The 18256-nt window shown below is 44.2% G+C and overlaps 2 protein-coding genes across 2 annotated transcripts in view; both read right to left on the reverse strand.

Moving 5' to 3' along the window:
* LOC142312359 (uncharacterized) overlaps nucleotides 1-18256 on the reverse strand; it is a 336375-nt gene that overhangs the window by 291217 nt on the left and 26902 nt on the right. The window lies entirely within an intron of this gene.
* LOC142313075 (gastrula zinc finger protein XlCGF66.1-like) overlaps nucleotides 1-18256 on the reverse strand; it is a 39875-nt gene that overhangs the window by 289 nt on the left and 21330 nt on the right. The window lies entirely within an intron of this gene.

The following is an 18256-nucleotide window of genomic DNA, read 5'->3' on the forward strand; positions in this document are numbered from 1 at the left end:
TTCCTCTGATTGATGCAGTCAAAGGTGCTGAGGCAATCCACAGTTTTCAGTCAATCCACATTTAAAGGCCCCGTCACACACAGAGATAAATCTTTGGCAGATCTGTGGTTGCAGTGAAATCATGGACATATTGTTCCATTTGTACACAGCCACAAACCTGGCACTGATTGTCCACAATTTCACTGCAACCACAGATCTGCCGCAGATTTATCTCTGTGTGTGACAGGGCCTTAAAGGTTGCTTTACACACTGCAACATCGCAAACGACATCGCTGTAACATCACCGGTTTTGTGACGTAATAGCGACCTCCCCAGCGACATTGCAGTGTGTGAAACACATCAGCGACCTGGCCCCTGCTGTGAAGTTGCTGATCGCTACAAATCGTTCAGGACCATTCTTTGGTCCTTTGTTTCCCGCTGTGCAGCATGATCGCTAGAAAGTCTCAGTGTGTAAAGGGGACTTTACAGCGACTTCGTTAGCGACTTCCCTTTCAAAAAGCTGCTTTACAACGTCCCCAATGACTAGCTAGGTCGTTCTGCAGGTCCGTATAGCTGTTGCGTCGTTTTCCAGGTATGCCTGTTGGAAAGCTCACCAGCGACTCACCAGAGACTTTGTAGCGATCCCGGCCAGGTTGGGATCGCTGGTAGGATCGCTAGAAAGTCTCAGTGTGTAAAGGGGCCTTAACAGACAAGAGGGATCTGGACAGTCTGACATGAAACAAGTGCAAATTTCTTTTGATTTATTGAACAAAAGAAGAAAAAGTGGCTAGATGTTGAGTCATTACAATCATCATATGGTCTTCTAAAATGAGGTTAATGAACATATTTAAGACTGCTGTAGTATCTTAAATAAAAGAGGGTAAAGATGAAATCAAAGGTTTAAGATGGTATGCAAATGAACAAATAGATCCACATATACTTTCGTTACACAATAGCATTGGTCTCCCTCGAAAATGTAACGTGTCCTTATGTAATTTTGAAAGAAGATAATGTCAGTATCCTGGGATTTTTCTCAAGTAAGGCTTCTATGTTCATCATTTTCCAATTTCTTTCCAAAATGAGCTGCATAATAGTACTTTGTGACGTTTTGTGTCATCAAGTAGTTTGAACGCTTGTTCCTCGTACATTTCTATAGGGCAGACAACAATATTCGCCCCTTTGTCAGCATTTTAAAGACGACATCTTACAAAGAGTGAAAATCTTTTAGAGCTAACCTCTCTGATCTGGAAATATTTGAGCACAATTTAAGTTGTTTACTCAATTTTTCATCGTCAGCAGAAACCTAAAAAGATGTCAATAGCTGGATGGAGGGAAAGAGATGGAAAACGTTTGGATTTTTTACATAGGTGATGATGAAAAATATTTACCCTATTGTTGTAAAAGGAGAAGCTCCAAAATCTTTAATCATTCTTTTTCTTGAGTTGTATTGATGATTTCATTACTCTTAGGGGTACTTTGCATGCTGCGACATCGCTAGCCGATGCTAGCGATGCCAAGCGCGATAGCCCCCGCTGCACATGCGATATGTAGTGCGAGCTGCCGTAGCGAACATTATCGCTACGGCAGCTTCACACGCACATACCTGGTCGGTGACGTCGCTGTGACGGCCGAAGAATCCCTCCTTCAAGGGGGAGGTGCGTTCGGCGTCACAGCGACGTCACCGCGACGTCACTAAGTGGCCGGCCAATAGCAGAGGAGGGGCGGAGATGAACCTTCTCCCTTCCGCATTGCTGGTGGACGCCAGGCGCAGGTAAGGAGATGATTATCGCTCCTGCGGCTTCACACGCAGCGATGTGTGGAGCTGCAGGAACGACAAACATCGTACCTGCGGACGCACCGACATTATGAAAATGAACGACGTGACACAGATCACCGAATTTTGACTGTTTCACACTCGTTCATCTTCTCTCCTAGGCTTTACACGTTGCGACATCGTTACCGGCGCCGGATGTGCGTCACTTTCGATTTGACCCCGACGATATCGCAGGTGTGATGTCACAACTTGCAAAGTACCCCTTAGACTTGTAATGACTCCTCTTTACAAGCAATTTTCTGGGGAAGAGATGGACATTTTTTATGGTTGTGAATGTGTTTATGGGTTTGGAAGGAGGGAATGTCAGATCTTTAGACAAAAAGCTGATCTGAGGTGCAGGTAATATATACATTGAAAGGGTTACTACCTGGAATTGGCCTTCCAGACTTGTCTTCTAAAGACATATCGCTTCATCGTGGTATTTATGTTACCTACCTGATCTTCTCATAATCACATCGGTTCTTCTGTCCTCATTCTGATGTCTAACAATTTTAGATGATCCATTTTCAAGAGAGAAAGTAAGTGACGCTATGAATGGACTTCTAGATAACCAGTTATCAGTGTTTTTGTTGCTGCCATCTGAAGACCCTATGAGTTTCACAGTCATTGAGATCCCTTTAAATTTTTTTTGTTTTTATGGAATTTATTTTCTGGTATCATTTTTGAAAATGTTACACTTATAATACTCCCATTAATAATTGGTGTTCGGCCATGTGACTGGCGTTCTGACTTACCCTTATGATGCTTCCACTGATCGGTTCCCGGCCACTGGCAGGTCTATATATACCAAACCTTTTCCCTTTTTTTGGACACAACCCCTAACAAAGACACAGCGAAACGCTCGTTAGGGTGTGGGGATGCACATCTATTACTCTGATTTACATGTGAGTTTTACTATAGGGATCACTACTATGACCCCATATAGTTCAGTGATCTTTCCATTTTCTTTGGTGTAATGTATGTCTTCTTCTATGGACTCTTTACATTAGTATATTGTATGCTCCTCTCTATTTCTCCTGGATACTCTATACATACTCTAATACTTAGTGGATAGTTATACACATATATGTCTCCATAACTTGCATCCTGTTACTGCTATGTATATTCCACTCTGCTTCTATTATGTCATTTTACCTTTACTCCATTATTGTGGGCATATATATGTGCATATTATGATGAGTTCCATGGTATTATGATATAGCTTTGTCCCATGGTAGACATTATTATCTCTTCTTCATACAGACCTTGTCTTACACGCTAACCTTTGTATGTTATAGGTGTATGTCATATATTTATACCTCCTGAGATATTTCTTCTGCCTCCTTTTCCTTCGGAGACTTGAATCTGCAACGGTCGTTACAAAAGTGTAAAGATAAAATCATTATGTGATAGAAATTGTGTGTAATTGTGATCTAAAATAAAACTCTTAGGGGGGGCGTGGCCTGGCTATGGAGGAGTGAGGACACACTTCATCTCGGCTCCCTAACCTGCCCTGGATAACAGCCGACTATACAGCACCCCAGGTCCCTGGCCCTGGAATATGAGCCACAGAAAGAGAGGGAGATCGGTCAGGCATCGGTCCTCTGAAGCTCAGACAGCTAGCAGTGGCATACAACGTTTTTTCCCCAGGGCCTCAGAAGCTTCCTCCAGACAAGCTCCACCAAATATGGCTGCCAGCCTTCACAGCCACAAGGCAGCATACAGCCTAGGTGAGGCTCCACAGACCCGCAGCAGGTCCACTGATTTCCACCTGCGGTCCCACAGCGAGGGAATTTCCACTAGGGGATCAGCTCGGTCGGGAGACACAGTAGGAGGTTCAGGTATACCCCAGTCTCTGCCCTCCTTGGACACCCAGCACGGGAATGCAGCCCTTGGAGAAGGTATAAACCTGTCAGCTCCAGTGATCCTCCTTGCCCCTCCTTCCCCTTGCAGTAAGGATGAGATCAGTACTCCAGGAGGGGGCCTCAGAGATCCACAGCCCCAGCAGACATGTAACAGCTCCCTGGGGAGCCTTGATAATGGACCGGACATTGCACAGCCTCGGGACAAACAGCAAACGCCAGCTCCTGCTACTGTTCCCCTCCTCCACCTCTCTCCTGGCCCTTTACTGTGTACTGCTATCCAGGCTCAAAGCAGTTTAGCAGTGTCTAACCCACTTATCCTGGACTCAGAAGCACAAGGTACCAGTGGGGGATGGGAGGGTGAGAGTCTTGGGGAAATGATCCTGATAAATAGCCCTGCTGTGCCCCCTCCCCCTCCAGTGCATAGTCTCGGGCATCAGCAGCAGGGGGCAACCACTTACACCAGGCCTGCAGCCCTAGCAACCACAGCAAGCTGTACTGATGCTGACTGATAATTCATGTGCCTCACCTGTCTTGACTTCCCAGGGGATGGAAGTCCTGTCCGAATTAAAAGACCTCCGAGCCCGCATCAATACCATCCCCTCTAGGGAAGACATGGACATGATTGTAGCAAGGCTTGAAAAAGCGTACCGCGCAGAACTCTCTACTTTACGCGCCAATGTGCAGAAAATTGATAGCCAGGTCCAGTCTCAAGCCAATAAAATACAATCCATCCAGAGCGACGTTTTCTCTCACCAGCAAAGTCTAGATGCGCACGCTCAGCAAATACACTATCTCACAGAAGCATTAGATGATGCCGAGAATCGAGGCCGCCGCAATAACCTCAGAATCCGAGGCCTTCCTGAGGAGGTAGACTCCAGAGATCTCCCACGGGTTCTACAACGAGTGTTTAACAAAATTCTGGATGCTTCCCCTGCTAATGAGATAGAGCTGGATAGGGCTCACAGAGCTTTGGGGCCCAGATCGTCTGACCCTAACCGTCCCCGGGACGTCATTTGCAGGATCCATCACTACGTGCAAAAAGAGGCCATCCAGCAAAAGCTCAGAGACGGCGCCTCAGCTCTTTTCCAAAAGGTCAAGCTCCAGATCCTGCCGGACCTATCCCGCCTCACCCTTCAGAGGAGACGAGCCCTAAGACCACTTCTGGATCTGCTTAGGGCACACAACCTCACTTACAGCTGGGGATTCCCGTTCCGCCTGCAGGTACGACATGACGGCCAAATGCATATTCTTCGTTCCCCTTGGGACATTGATTCCTTCACAGCGGCCCTCCGCATCCCGCGGATTGAGATCATGGACTGGCCGGGCATCCCTCTGGAGCCCGAGGGAGGCCCGCCGCGACATCGTTCCAGAGACCACCATCAATGAGATAGATGAACTTTCGTGAAAAGAATCCCTGCTTCTCGGTTCCGTATAAATCTGGTTGTTTTCCTGAGTTATAGGGGGGGGTTCTATCTCAGGGACTTTTCATTTTACAGTTTTGCCAATTGAGGTTGTGGCGTTCTACATTTGCCTGATTTTCACTGATGTCGATTAACTTTTTCTTTTAGGCTGTATGCTCTGCTGGTGTGTGGAGACTCTTATGCAGTATGAGCCTGGGGAGTCCACCTTGAGGTCCCCCTGGCCCATAAACTTGGGGACCCAGATTTGAATCTTGACAAGATGTCTTTCTCCTGATTCTTCCTTTCTCTATGCTTTCTCGCTCAATTCTGCTTCTGGGCCATGGCTAGTGGGCTTTCAGTTCTGTATTGAACACCTTAATCCGGGGCAGCAAGGGGGGCCCCTCTCCCCTTGGTAGAAAGCCTAGCCCCCCACAGGGGTCCAACGTCTTTAGGACGTTTAACTTCTTTATCCCAGCTAGTGGACTGAGCCCATTAGTCCACATCTTTTTAGTGTTCTACTCTATCTCTACCTCCTCGATCCTCCTCTCGTTTAACCTCTAATCCTTCCTTCTTTCCCTTTGTTTGTTTCCTGCTCTCTCCTCCTCCTTTGAATCCAATCTCCCTCCCTTTCCTCTCTCATCCCTCTTTTCTCTCTCCCACCCTCCTTGCCTCCCCCGTCCCTAGACTAAATACCTCATATCGTGGAGCAATGGCGCAGATTAATGTTGCCTCTTACAACACCAGGGGTCTCAACTCGCCTCGGAAGAGATCGCAAATTTTATTTGAAATGCACAAAAAACGGATCCACATACTTATGTTGCAGGAGACTCACTTCAAGGAAGGCCATCTCCCTGCACTGAAGGACAGGAACTACACCTCCTGGTTCCACAGCCCCAACCCGGCTTCCAGGTCTGGGGGGGTCTCTATTACCCTTCACAGGTCTTTGACCCACACGATTGTGGATTCCTTGGCCGACCCCGGAGGTAGGTTTCTTTTTCTGAAATTATGCATTGTCTCCACCGTATATACAATTGCCAACTGGTATCTCCCCAACAGGGATCCCTCTCGGGCCTGCGCCTCTATTCTGTCCCGTCTGGCTGAATTTTCTGAGGGCGTGTTAGTAGCTGGTGGAGACTTTAACCTCACACTGGACCCAGACATAGAGACCTCGTCAGGGCGTCATTTTATACCACGCAGAAAACTTAAGGCCCTTAAACGTGACATTCAAAATATGCAGTTGGTGGATGTATGGCGTGCCCTATACCCCACCACAAAAGATTACTCCTACTACTCCCCAGCCCATTCATCATATAGCCGCCTCGACATGATCCTTCTGAGCCAACATGTCCTGACGTGGCAGGTTGGAGCGTCTATTGGGAACCTTTCTCTCTCCGATCACGCCCCGGTCTTTGCTCACTTCACTCCTCCAAATAGCTCACAGCGCCCATGGACTTAACGCCTCAATGAAAATTTGCTTAATGATCAATTGTGCTGTAGTGAAATACGGAGCCACATATCTGAATTCTTGGAAAATCATGCCAGCGACCCGACTCCTCTTCCGACACAATGGGAGGCGCTAAAGTGTGTAGTTCGAGGTTTATTAATTAAACATGGCTCTAGATTGAAGAAGGAGAGGTCTTCCCTTATCACAGAGCTCCTACAGCAAATTGCCTCTTTAGAAGCCGCACACAAGCAATCCCTTTCTGCCACGGTTTATCAGGACCTCACAAAGGCTAGAGAGGGGCTGAGGGACCTTCTCGATCAAAGGTACAAGAGACAAAGGGCCAAGTTAAGTCGATATTTATATGAGCATTCAGACAAGTGTGGGAGAGCCTTGGCTCGTTTTCTGCACCCCAGAAATGTTATTGGCCATGTTCCAAAAATCCAGACCAGGGGGGGGGCCCCGACCCAATATCCCATCCAAATTGCAAACCTGTTCCGTTCGTTCTATGATGACCTCTATAATTTGAAGGGGCAGTTTAGAGATAGGCCGCCACAATCTTTCCAGCGTAAAGTTAACGAATATGTGCAGCAAACTGCACTTCCTCGGATCTCTGAAAGGGATGCGGTAGCCTTGGAAGAGGACTTTTCCACAGAAGAGATCCTCGCCATAATTAAAGCCTCCCCGAATGGTAAGAGTCCGGGTCCGGACGGATTTACCTCCAAATTTTATAAGATATTTGGTGACCAAATTGTCCATTTCCTCACGAGGGTTTTTGGCTCTGTATCTGGAGACTCCCCCTTTGTCGCCCAGTCCCTAGAAGCACATATTAGTGTTCTACCCAAACCGGGGAAGGATCATTCATCTGTCTCTAACTACAGACCCATCTCCCTCATCAATGCTGACATCAAATTTTTTGCCAAGGCTCTCGCCAATAGACTGGCTCCACTTCTTCCCGGTATTATTCACACTGATCAGGTTGGCTTTGTATTGGGTCGTGAGACCAGGGACAATACCAACAAAACCCTTATTCTTATGGCGCGGGCTAAGGCCAGAGGTCTCCCTACGTGCCTTCTCTCCATTGATGCAGAGAAGGCCTTTGATAGAGTCAGCTGGGAGTTTGTGATGTCCTCTCTGCGGCAGGTGGGACTGGGAGACAAATTCATTGAAAGGGTCTCTTCCCTTTATAGGAATCCCTCTGCCAGGGTCAAAGTCAATGGGTTTCTCTCATCACCAATTGCAATACATAATGGTACACGTCAGGGGTGCCCCCTTTCCCCCCTACTTTATGTCCTGGTTATGGAACACCTTGCCGTGGCCATCAGAAACAATTCCAGTATCCACGGGATAGGGGTAGGGGGTGGGGAATGCAAGGCAGCTCTTTACGCAGATGATCTACTTTTGTTCATTTCACAGCCTCGCCTTTCCTTCCCCTCACTTATTCAAGAGTTTGAAAAATTCAGTCACCTCAGCAACTTTAAGGTCAATTACTCCAAATCCGAGGCATTAAACATATCTCTCCCTGATGCTGAGGTGGATCATATCAAGAAAAATTTCTCCTTCAAGTGGCAGGACTCCGCCATTACTTACTTAGGAATAACAGTCCCCATGGATCTCTCAAAACTATATCAGCTTAACTACCTTCCCCTTCTCAACAGAACAATAAAGGATCTTACCTCATACAATAGTAAAAGACTATCCTGGTTTGGACGAATAAATGTTATCAAAATAGACATTTTGCCTCGCTTTTTGTACTTGTTCCAGACGGTCCCCTTGGTTCCTCCTGCGGCCTTTTTCTCCAGCCTGCAGTCAGTTATCACACGCTTCGTGTGGGGAGGTAAGCGCCCGAGGATAGGCTTCACTACCCTTTGCAGACTTAAAAGCCAAGGGGGGGCTGGATTGCCCAACCTTAAACTCTATCATAAAGCGGCTCTACTGATGCGATTACTAGATTGGCAATATCATGGGGCCACAAAGCAGTGGGTAAGCCTAGAAGAAATGGACCACGAGATCCCCTTGCGTTACCTCCCTTGGATTAGCTCGGGCTCCAGGGGCCAGCCTCTCTCTGAGGCTGATCTCTTGAGGGTGACATTGAGGCCGTGGGATTTAGAAACCAAAAGGGGTCGTCTGTCCAGGGGGCGCGGTCCCCTCTCCCCTATCTTTTCAAACCCAGATTTTGCCCCGGCAGTTGGGGCCGATGTTTTCCTGTGCCGGAGGAGGAGCGGGGACAAGCGCTTCTTTCACATACTCCAGGGATCCCCATTGCCCACATACGACTTGCTCTCTGCCTCTGCCTTGGGAGGGGCCATACCCTGGTTTGAATACTTCCAGATCAGGTCTTTCTTGACCGGATCAGGCCGGGAGGCACTTTATGCTGAAACCCCCCCCCCTCCTCGTTTGAAAAGCTCTTTCTTTTAGAAGAGGCTCCGGGACATACCCTGTCCCTTATCTATAACCTTTTGATCCAGAAGGGGGATGTGGATGGGCTCAAATTTGTGAGGGGATGGAGTAGAGATTTGGGCGTGACTATCCTGGTTGAGGAATGGAGGACTGCTTTTCTTTTCACTCACAAATTTTCTAGGGCTTGTTCGGTCCAGGAAAAGGGTTATAAAATTCTCACCCGCTGGTACCGCTGCCCTCATGCCCTACACGCAATCTTCCCTTCAGTGTCAGACAGATGTTGGCAGTGTAATCACGAGAGGGGGGATATGTTGCATATATGGTGGAGCTGTAGCCTCATTAAGCCTTTTTGGAGTGGGGTCTTCTCGGCATACAATAGCATTAGTGGGGAGGCCATCTCTGGTTCTCCACAAATCGCTCTCTTATCTATCCTACCGGGATCTGTGAAATCTCAGAAAATGGGACTATTGCGGTTTTGCCTGGCGGCTGCCCGAGCCGTAATCCCCAGACGCTGGAGGTCAACCCGTGCCCCCGCCTTGGATGAGTGGCTTGAGGAGATGGCCTCCCTTTACAGAATGGAGAGTCTCACTGCTGAAATTCAGGACGCTACTGAAAAATTTATTAAGATCTGGAGTCCCTGGGTCATGTTTTTGGATTCTCCGGACTTCAGGTCCCTCTTTGGGGCGAGTTGAGACTCTACCTAGATTTTTCCTGCTAGTTATTCCCGGCCCTTTCTTGCCCTTCCCCATGATCCTTTTCCCCGTCATCATTCACTTTGTCTACTTCCCTCTTTCTTTCTCTCTTTATTTATTTTCCTTCGACTGACCATTATGTGCCTCTATGGTATGAATGGTAAATCTTTGCTGTTTATGGTATAGTTTATGGATTTTATACTTTTATAATGGTTCAAGACAGAATGATATAAATGTTCTTAAATGTTCTTTATTGTAACAAACTGTATATGGCTGCAACCATGCAAAGCCTTTCATGTTTCATTGCATTCTTGTTTTTTTTTTGTTTTGTCTCTATTTGGGGGTTTGCCTTGGTCTGCAGCCCTGCTTATTGTAACCAACCTTAATTTTTCAATAAAAAAGATTAAACATAAAATAAAACTCTTAGGAGATAAAGGCCGCACTTTTTATACATCTGTGGGGAACAATCAGACCCTTCCTGAATCCCTACATCTAGATGGGTGTGAGAAGTGGGTTTCATCAGGTATTACGAGACTCAGCCGCCTATTGTCCAATAATGATTTCTGCTTGTTTCAGCAATTAGAAGAATTTAACCTCCTCATAGATGTTATTGATATATTCAGGTCTGATCCAGTAAAAAGATTTTAATACACAAACTAGAATTAAAAAAACCTGCAGTGCGGTCAGACACGATGCTGAGCACAATATCTAATTCACAGAGAATGTCTGGTGAGATTTCTGGACTTTATAAAGTGCCGCTATCCAAATATGTGTGAAATTATCCTCTTGTTATTATGTATAAATGGGAAAGGGACATTGTGCCGTTACTGACGATCAATGGACAAGGATCCTTGAAGGGGTCAGATCTATATCCCTAGTGGATATTGTAGACTTTCAGAATTATAAATCATCCATAGGGGATATATGACCCTGTGTTCCTCCACAAGGTCGGCATACGTACAGAGGACAAAGGTGGGAAGTGCTTAGCGGAAGCTGCGGATCTTATACACAGGCTGCGGATTATAAATACTTTTTTGGAGTAAAGTTTCACGATAGTAAAATCATAATCAGCAGGTTTGGTCGGAGACACCAAGGTTTTATATAAGGGAATATAGAAGAGCGGACACTGGACACATGTGGGAAAACTGCGTAGGACGATTATTGTTACTTACACATAAATTGATAACATTTAGATGGATTCAGACGACCCTCCGACAAAACGTGATTAACAAAGTCATTACTACAGGACGGTATGAGAAGGGGATTTATTCTAAAAGAAGCGCTGGAGCCAAAAATGAGAGCATCTGGGCCCCGGGGCCAGAGACTTCGGGCTTCCAGCGTGTCAGTACAAGACGGGGTCTTTGTCCCTGGAGCTTCTCTACTCAGTATAATGAGACTCACTGATCTTATTCCTATAAAAAGCGTCTGCGTAAAATAGAAACTGCCTAAATATGAGGAGCTTGTCTGATCTATAAGTCATTGTATAAAGAGCTATGGAGACAGCGCTATTCTTCTGTATGACATATGTGATGACGCTGTAGCCCTAATATCTCTGTAAATGACGACTCTGTATAGATGTTACCCCACAATTCTGTATTGGGAACGGTAAATGGAGGAAGAAGAACATTAGTTTAGATACTCAGACTTTATTGGAAAAATGTTTGAGTGTCAGATTATTGGGACAATTTAGTAATAATTTGTATTCAAAGTCCCCTTAGAGCTTATAATATGTGTATTGGGGAATAGAGAAGGGAGTCAGATCCCAATGATGATGAAAAAAAGTACTAAACTTAGTGGAAAGTGATTATAAAAACTTGATCACATCAGATGTTCCCACAAAGAAGGAATCGATCGTAGATGGAAATAGTAATTTGTAATCTGAACATGTTTATTATTGTAGTATAGAGAAGTTACAGACATTGTTCAGACATGGAGATTGTGCACTGAAAGTAACTGTAATGAATGGCAGATCGCTGAGATTGGGAGTTAGGAAGAAGAGGGAGGAGGAATGTTGGGTATTTTGGGGGGGGAGGGGTGTAATACTCTTCTCCATATAGTGAATATATAAATATATAACAATGTGAAATGCTCAATACACATGGAATATTGCTTATTTGATTTTTAGAAAATATACGTTTATTAGTAACTATATATATTATAATTCTAATGTAATGTTTAACGTCCTTTCCCTTTCTATACATCTTTGCCTTTATTTTGTCTCTTTTGTGTTTTCTTTTTCAGTTTGCCATATACAGTGCTGCTCACCATTATTGGCACCTTTTCATTTTTTTCATAGACTGTACAATATCTTCAGAAATAAATGAAAATGTAGCAAAGTTATATCCTCAGGATTTTTTAACTATTGGTCCAAAGTAATGCAACAATAAAACATTGTCACTCACATGTTGCAATTTTAAAGACGAAAAAGAATAAACAGCATGTGCAACAATAAAGGCCCCTAATTAATCCTTGGTTGCAACGGCTTTCAAATGATGTCCCCTGCTGTTTCTTACAGCAGGGGACCTTTGCATGGCATCGCCACCCCCCATCGACGATCGATGTGATTGGCTGTTTAAATCTGAACCGCCAACCACATCGTTCACACTAATTTCGGCAAAAATAATGCCTGAATTAGTGCGATACTGTGAGATCCTGCTATGATCTGCTGTAGCAGCTACAGCAGATCATAGGTGGACCTCAAACATGTCGCCACCAGCCCCTGCAGCATTGATTGGAGCGATCGGGCTATGACGCGCAATCGCTCCAATCAGTGTGCAGTGGGGCGGTCTGATCTGCAGGTGGCCGCCCTCCCCAGGCCTGTGCTGGTCTGTGAAGCCCTTCTCCAACATGTCTGCAGCATGGACTGGCTGGTACTTGTGGTACCACGCCACCGCTGCTGCTGCCGCCGCCGATGTCACTACTCCTGCTCCATGTGAGTAGTGCTCACCTTGCAGCCCATGGGCGCTCCCGTGAAGCCCCCTGCGCGCTCCCGTGACACCCCCTGCTCGCTCCCGTGATGGCCCCTGCCCGTGCCCCCCTGCGATCTGCCCCCCCACGCCCCGATATGCCCCCCGACATCCCGATCTGCTCCCCCCGCGATCTGCCTGCCTCCCCCATGATCTCTATTCTGCTTCTGCAGCTCCTTCTCCAGTATTCCACTCCCCACTCCCCCTCTGCTCTCCCCCCGATGTCATCTTAGCTGTCTTCACCGGGTCGTCCGAGGTCTTCACTGGCCCGATCACATCTGCCTCCATCGCTGGGTCCTTCCTGGGTATTCTGCAGAGCTGTCCAACGTCCTGCCTGCTGCTCCTGTAAAGCTGTCCATCTTGCTGGCTTCTGTTCATCCTGTCCTCCTGCAGTTCTTCTGGTCAGTGATCCTCCTGCTAATCCTCTAGGTACTGTGTGTATAACTTTTTTTTTTTTTCTTTCTGTATCCCATGTCCATTTTTACACCTCATCCGTCTTTGCGTCCCGCCGAGCGCTGATCAGGGATGCACATAACATATCTGCATCCCTGCTCAATTTTTGGCGTGACTTTTTTTTTTCCGTATCCCCAACGCTTTTTGTATCGCATCCGACCGTGCATTCCGCCGAGCGCTGATCAGGGATGCACATAACATATCTGCATCCCTGCTCAATTTTTGGTGTGACTTTTTTCATATCCCCGACGCTTTTTGTATCGCATCCATCCATGCGTCCCGCCAAGTGCTGATCAGGGATGCACATAACGTATCTGCATCCATGGTCAATTTTTGTCGTCACTTTTTTTTTTTCCGTATCCCTGATGCTTTTTGTATCGCATCTGTCCGTGTGTCCTGCAGAGCGCTGATCAGGGATGCACATAATGGATTGGCATCCCTGCTCAATTTTTGGCGTGACTTTTTTTTTTTTTTTCCGTATCCCTGACGCTTTTTGTATTTCATCCGACCGTGCGTCCTGCAGTGGCCGATCAGTGCACCGCGTCTGTGCGTTTGAAAAGTCAAATAGCGCTCCTTCTCTTCTAAGCCCCGCCATGCGCCCAAACAATTGATTTCCACCACATATGAGTTATCTGCGTACTCAGGAAAAATTGCACAATACGTTTTATGGTGCATTTTTTCCTGATACCGTTGTAAAAAAAAAGCTACCTGATTGATGCAAAAATTTTGTGGTAAAAAAAAAAATAATAATTTTCACGGTTCAACGTTATCAAGTTCTGTGGAGCCCCTGGGGGTACAAGGGGCTCACCAAACATCTAGATAAATTCCTTGAGGGGTCTAGTTCCAAAATGGAGTAATTTGTGGGGGAGCTCCACTGTTTAGGCACCATAGGGGGTCTCCAAACGTGACATGGTGTCCGCTAATGATTCCAACCAATTTTGCTGTCAAAAGGTGCTCCTTCTCTTCTGAGCCCTGCCATGCGCCCAAACAATTACTTTCTACCACATGTGAGGTATCTGCGTACTCAGGAGAAATTGCACAATACGTTTTATGGTAAATTTTTTCCTGATACCCTTGTGAAAAAAAAGCTACATGGTTCAAGTAACAGGTTTGTGGTGAAAAAAAAAAAAAAGTGTATTCATGGCTCAACATTATGAACTTCTGTGGAGCCCCTTGGGGCTCGCTAAACATCTAGATAAATTCCTTGAGGGGTCTAGTTTCCAAAATGAGGTCACTTCTGGGGGAGCTCCATTGTTTGGGTACCTCAGGGGGTCTCCAAATGCAACATTATGTCAGCTAATGATTCCAACCAATTTTGCTGTCAAATGGTGCTCCTTCTCTTCTGAGCCCCGCCATGCGCCCAAACAATTACTTTCCACCACATATGAGGTATAGTCGTACTCAGGAACAAATGCACTATAAATTTCATGGTGCATGTTTTCCTGATACCCTTGTGAAAAAAAAAGCTACCTAGTTGAAGCAACAGTTTTGTGGTAAAAATTTTTTTTTTCTTTTCACGGCTCAACATTATAAACTTCTGTGAAGCCCCTAGGTGTTCAAAGTGCTCACCAAACATCTAGAAAAATTATTTGAGGGTTCTAGTTTCCAAAATAAGGTCACTTGTGGGGGAGCTCCATTGTTTAGGTACCTCAGGGGGTCTTCAAACCCGACATGGCGTCCGCTAATGAGTGCAGCTAATTTTGCACTCAAAAATTCAAATGGCGCTCCTTGCCTTCCGAGCCCTGCCGTATACCCAAACATTTGATTTCCACCACATGTGAGGTATCTGCGTACTCAGGAGAAAATGCACAATATATTTTATGGTGCATTTTTTCCAGATACCCTTGTGATAAAAAAAGCTACCTAGTTGAAGCAACAGTTTTGTGGTAAAAAAATGTTTTTTCTTTTCACGGCTCAACATGATAAACTTCTGTGAAGCCCCCAGGGGTTCAAAGTTCTCACCAAACATCTAGAAAAATTATTTGAGGGCTCTAGTTTCCAAAATGGGGTCACTTGTGGGGGAGCTCCATTGTTTAGGCACCTCAGGGGGTCTTCGAACCCGAAATGGCGTCCGCTAATGAGTCCAGCTAATTTTGCGTTCAAAAATTCAAATGGCGCTCCTTCCTTTCCGAGCTCTGCCGTGCGCCCAAACAATTGATTTTTACCACATATGGGGTATCAGCGTACTCAGGAGAAAATGCACAAAAAATTGTATGGTGCACTTTCTCTTTTCTCCCTTGTAAAAATGAAAATTTTATGGCTAAATTAACATTTTTGTGTTAAAAAGTAAAATTTTCATTTTTTCCTTCCACATTGCTTTGGTTCCTGTGAAGCACCTAAAGTGTTAATAAACTTCTTGGATGTTATTTTGAGCAGTGTGAGGGGTGCAGATTTTAGAATGGGGTCACTTTTGGGTATTTTCTATCACCTCGGCCTCTCAAAGTCACTTCAAATGTGATGTGGTCCCTAAAAAAAATTATTTTGTAAATTTTGTTGGAAAAATGAGAAATTGCTGATGAACTTTGACCCATTCTAACTTCCTAACGAAAAAAAAAATTTTGTTTCAAAAATTGCGCTGATGTAAAGTAGACAAGAGGGAAATTTTATTTAGTAACTATTTTGTGTGACATATCTCTCAGATTTATGGGCATAAATTTTCAAAGTTTGAAAATTGCGAAATTTTCAAAATTTTTGCAAAATTTCCTAAATTTTCACAAATAAACGCAAAAAATATCAGCCTAAATTTACCACTGACATGAAGTACAATATGTCACGAAAAAACAATCTCAGAATCGCCAGGATCCATTGAAGCATTCCAGAGTTATAACCTGTCAAAGTGACACTGGTCAGAATTGCAAAAAATGGCCCAGTCATTAGGGTGTTTTAGTGCCCGGGGGTGAAGGGGTTAATACTTGGTTGCACACCCTTTGGTATTGATGAGCCTCCAAACGTTCCTTGTAGCCACCTATAAGCTTCTTGCACTTCTCCGCTGGTATTTTCTCACACTCTTCCTTTGCACTTTGGTAAAGCTCTTGAATGTTTGCAGGGTTCTTTTTCCCAATGGCAGATTTCAGCTCACTCTAAAGATTTTCAATGGGATTGAGGTCAGGACTCATTGCTGGCCATTTTAAAACAGTCTATTTTTTCTTTTTCAACCACTCTTGTGTACTTTTGATTGTGTGCTTTGGGTCAATGTCTTGCTGGAGGACCCAACTTTTCTTACACTGAGTAGGACATTTTGCTTTAAAATCTCTTGATAATTCTCGGATTTCATGATTTTTGTGATAAGGTCAAGGCCTCCAGTACCAGACACAAGGCAACCCCACAGCATTATGGATCCTCCACCATGCTTAGCGGTTGGTAAGGTATTATTTTCCTTAAAAGCTTCATTGCGCCATCTTTAAACAAACTGTTGGTTTTCAATGCCGAAAAGTTGTATTTTTCTATCATCTGTCCACAGAACATTTTCCCGGAAGGAGTGTAGTTTGTCAATATACTCTTTGGCAAAAATCAGTCTTTCCGTTTGATGTTTTTTTTCTTAACCAATGATTACTTCCTTGACCTTTGCCAACAAAGCTCTGCTTGATTTACTGTGCGGTGTAAAGTACTTGTTGAAACCATTATCCCAGACTGTTCCAGGCTGGTCTTCAGGTCTTTGAATGTTTGACGTGGTGGTTTTTCCACCAACTTTTGAAGGCATCTTTTGTAAATTTTCCTCTATCCTTCACATCCATGGAGGTACTTGATGGTCCCATGCTTGGCAAACTTCCTAATAACATTGTGCACTGTTGACACTGGGATACCAAGGTCTTTGGAGAAGGCCTTATACTCTTTACTCAGCTCCTTTGTCTTCACCATTGTGATAAAGGAACAGGGCCTAACGTGTGGCTTTTTAAAACACTGAAGTCATCATTCATTGGCTAATTTATGTCACATGGGCACCGACAATTTATCACAGGTGATTCTCATTTTTTCTGTAAATTGACCCGGTACCAAATTAACTCCTATTGATATACAGTGACCTACTCATTTGTGAGTTACCACAAGCGAGTCAAAATGTGTTTCCATACTAATTTAATTTCAAGGGTACCAATTCCAGTGTCACAGCAAGCTTTGTTTCTTTTACTTTTCCTTGCTATTGTTTTTTTGTTTTAAATTGTTGTTTATCATTTGCTCTTTTGTATTTAACATGATACACGAGTACTCTATACACAAAAGCTATGTCACTTGATTAATTATTTTCAGGAGATATTCCACATTATGTACTTAAATTACACGGGTGTCAATAATGATGAGCAGGACTGTATATGGTTTCTCCCGATGTAAATTTTTCTTAGTGGTCAACAAATTATAATTTTCAAGTAAAATATTTCTCATCTTCTAGGTATGATAAAGGCTTCAACCCTTGTGAGTTTTGTGATGTTTAAAATGATGCCATTTGTGTTTAAAATATTTCCTTCATTCTGAACACAACAAGGGTTTCTCCCCTGTGTTAATTCTCTGATGTTTAATAAGACTTGATTTACCTACAAAACATCTACCACATTCTGAACATGAAAAAGGCTTTTCCCCTGTGTGAGTTCTCTGGTGTAAAACAAAATGTGATTTTTGGTTAAAACATTTTCCACATTCAAAACATAAATATGGCTTCTCCCCTGTGTGAGTTCTATGATGTATAACAAAATTTGATTTATGTGCAAAACATTTCCCACATTCTGAACATGAAAACGGTTTCTCCCCTGTGTGAGTTCTCTGATGTATAACAAGATTTGATTTTTCATTAAAACATTTTCCACATTCAGAATATAAATATGGCTTCTCCCCTGTGTGAGTTCTCTGGTGTGTAACAAAATGTGATTTATGTGCAAAACATTTCCCACATTCTGAACATGAAAATAGCTTCACCCCTGTGGGAGATCTCTGGAACATAACATACTCTGCAGAAAATCTTATCTTCCCTGTGTGAATTTTTTTATGGATTTTTCTATATTCTGAGGTTGAAAGCAGCTTCTTTGCTATAAAAGCATTTTGATTTGTAATACCTCTTTTGTGAGATTTATTTTTCTTAATAGTCTGTGATAAAGCAGAAGATTGGATTTGTTTAAAAGAATCAGATGATAGATCTTTGCTGTGAAGAGATGATGGTATATCTGGAAAACAGGCATTCACTTCAGTTATATCTTGTGTGATAGCAAGATCATCTGATTTAAAAATTGAAGATGTCACTTGTGCCTCTAATATCCTGGT

The sequence above is a fragment of the Anomaloglossus baeobatrachus genome, chromosome 5 (assembly GCF_048569485.1).
Source record: "Anomaloglossus baeobatrachus isolate aAnoBae1 chromosome 5, aAnoBae1.hap1, whole genome shotgun sequence".
NCBI classification, from domain to species: domain Eukaryota; kingdom Metazoa; phylum Chordata; class Amphibia; order Anura; family Aromobatidae; genus Anomaloglossus; species Anomaloglossus baeobatrachus.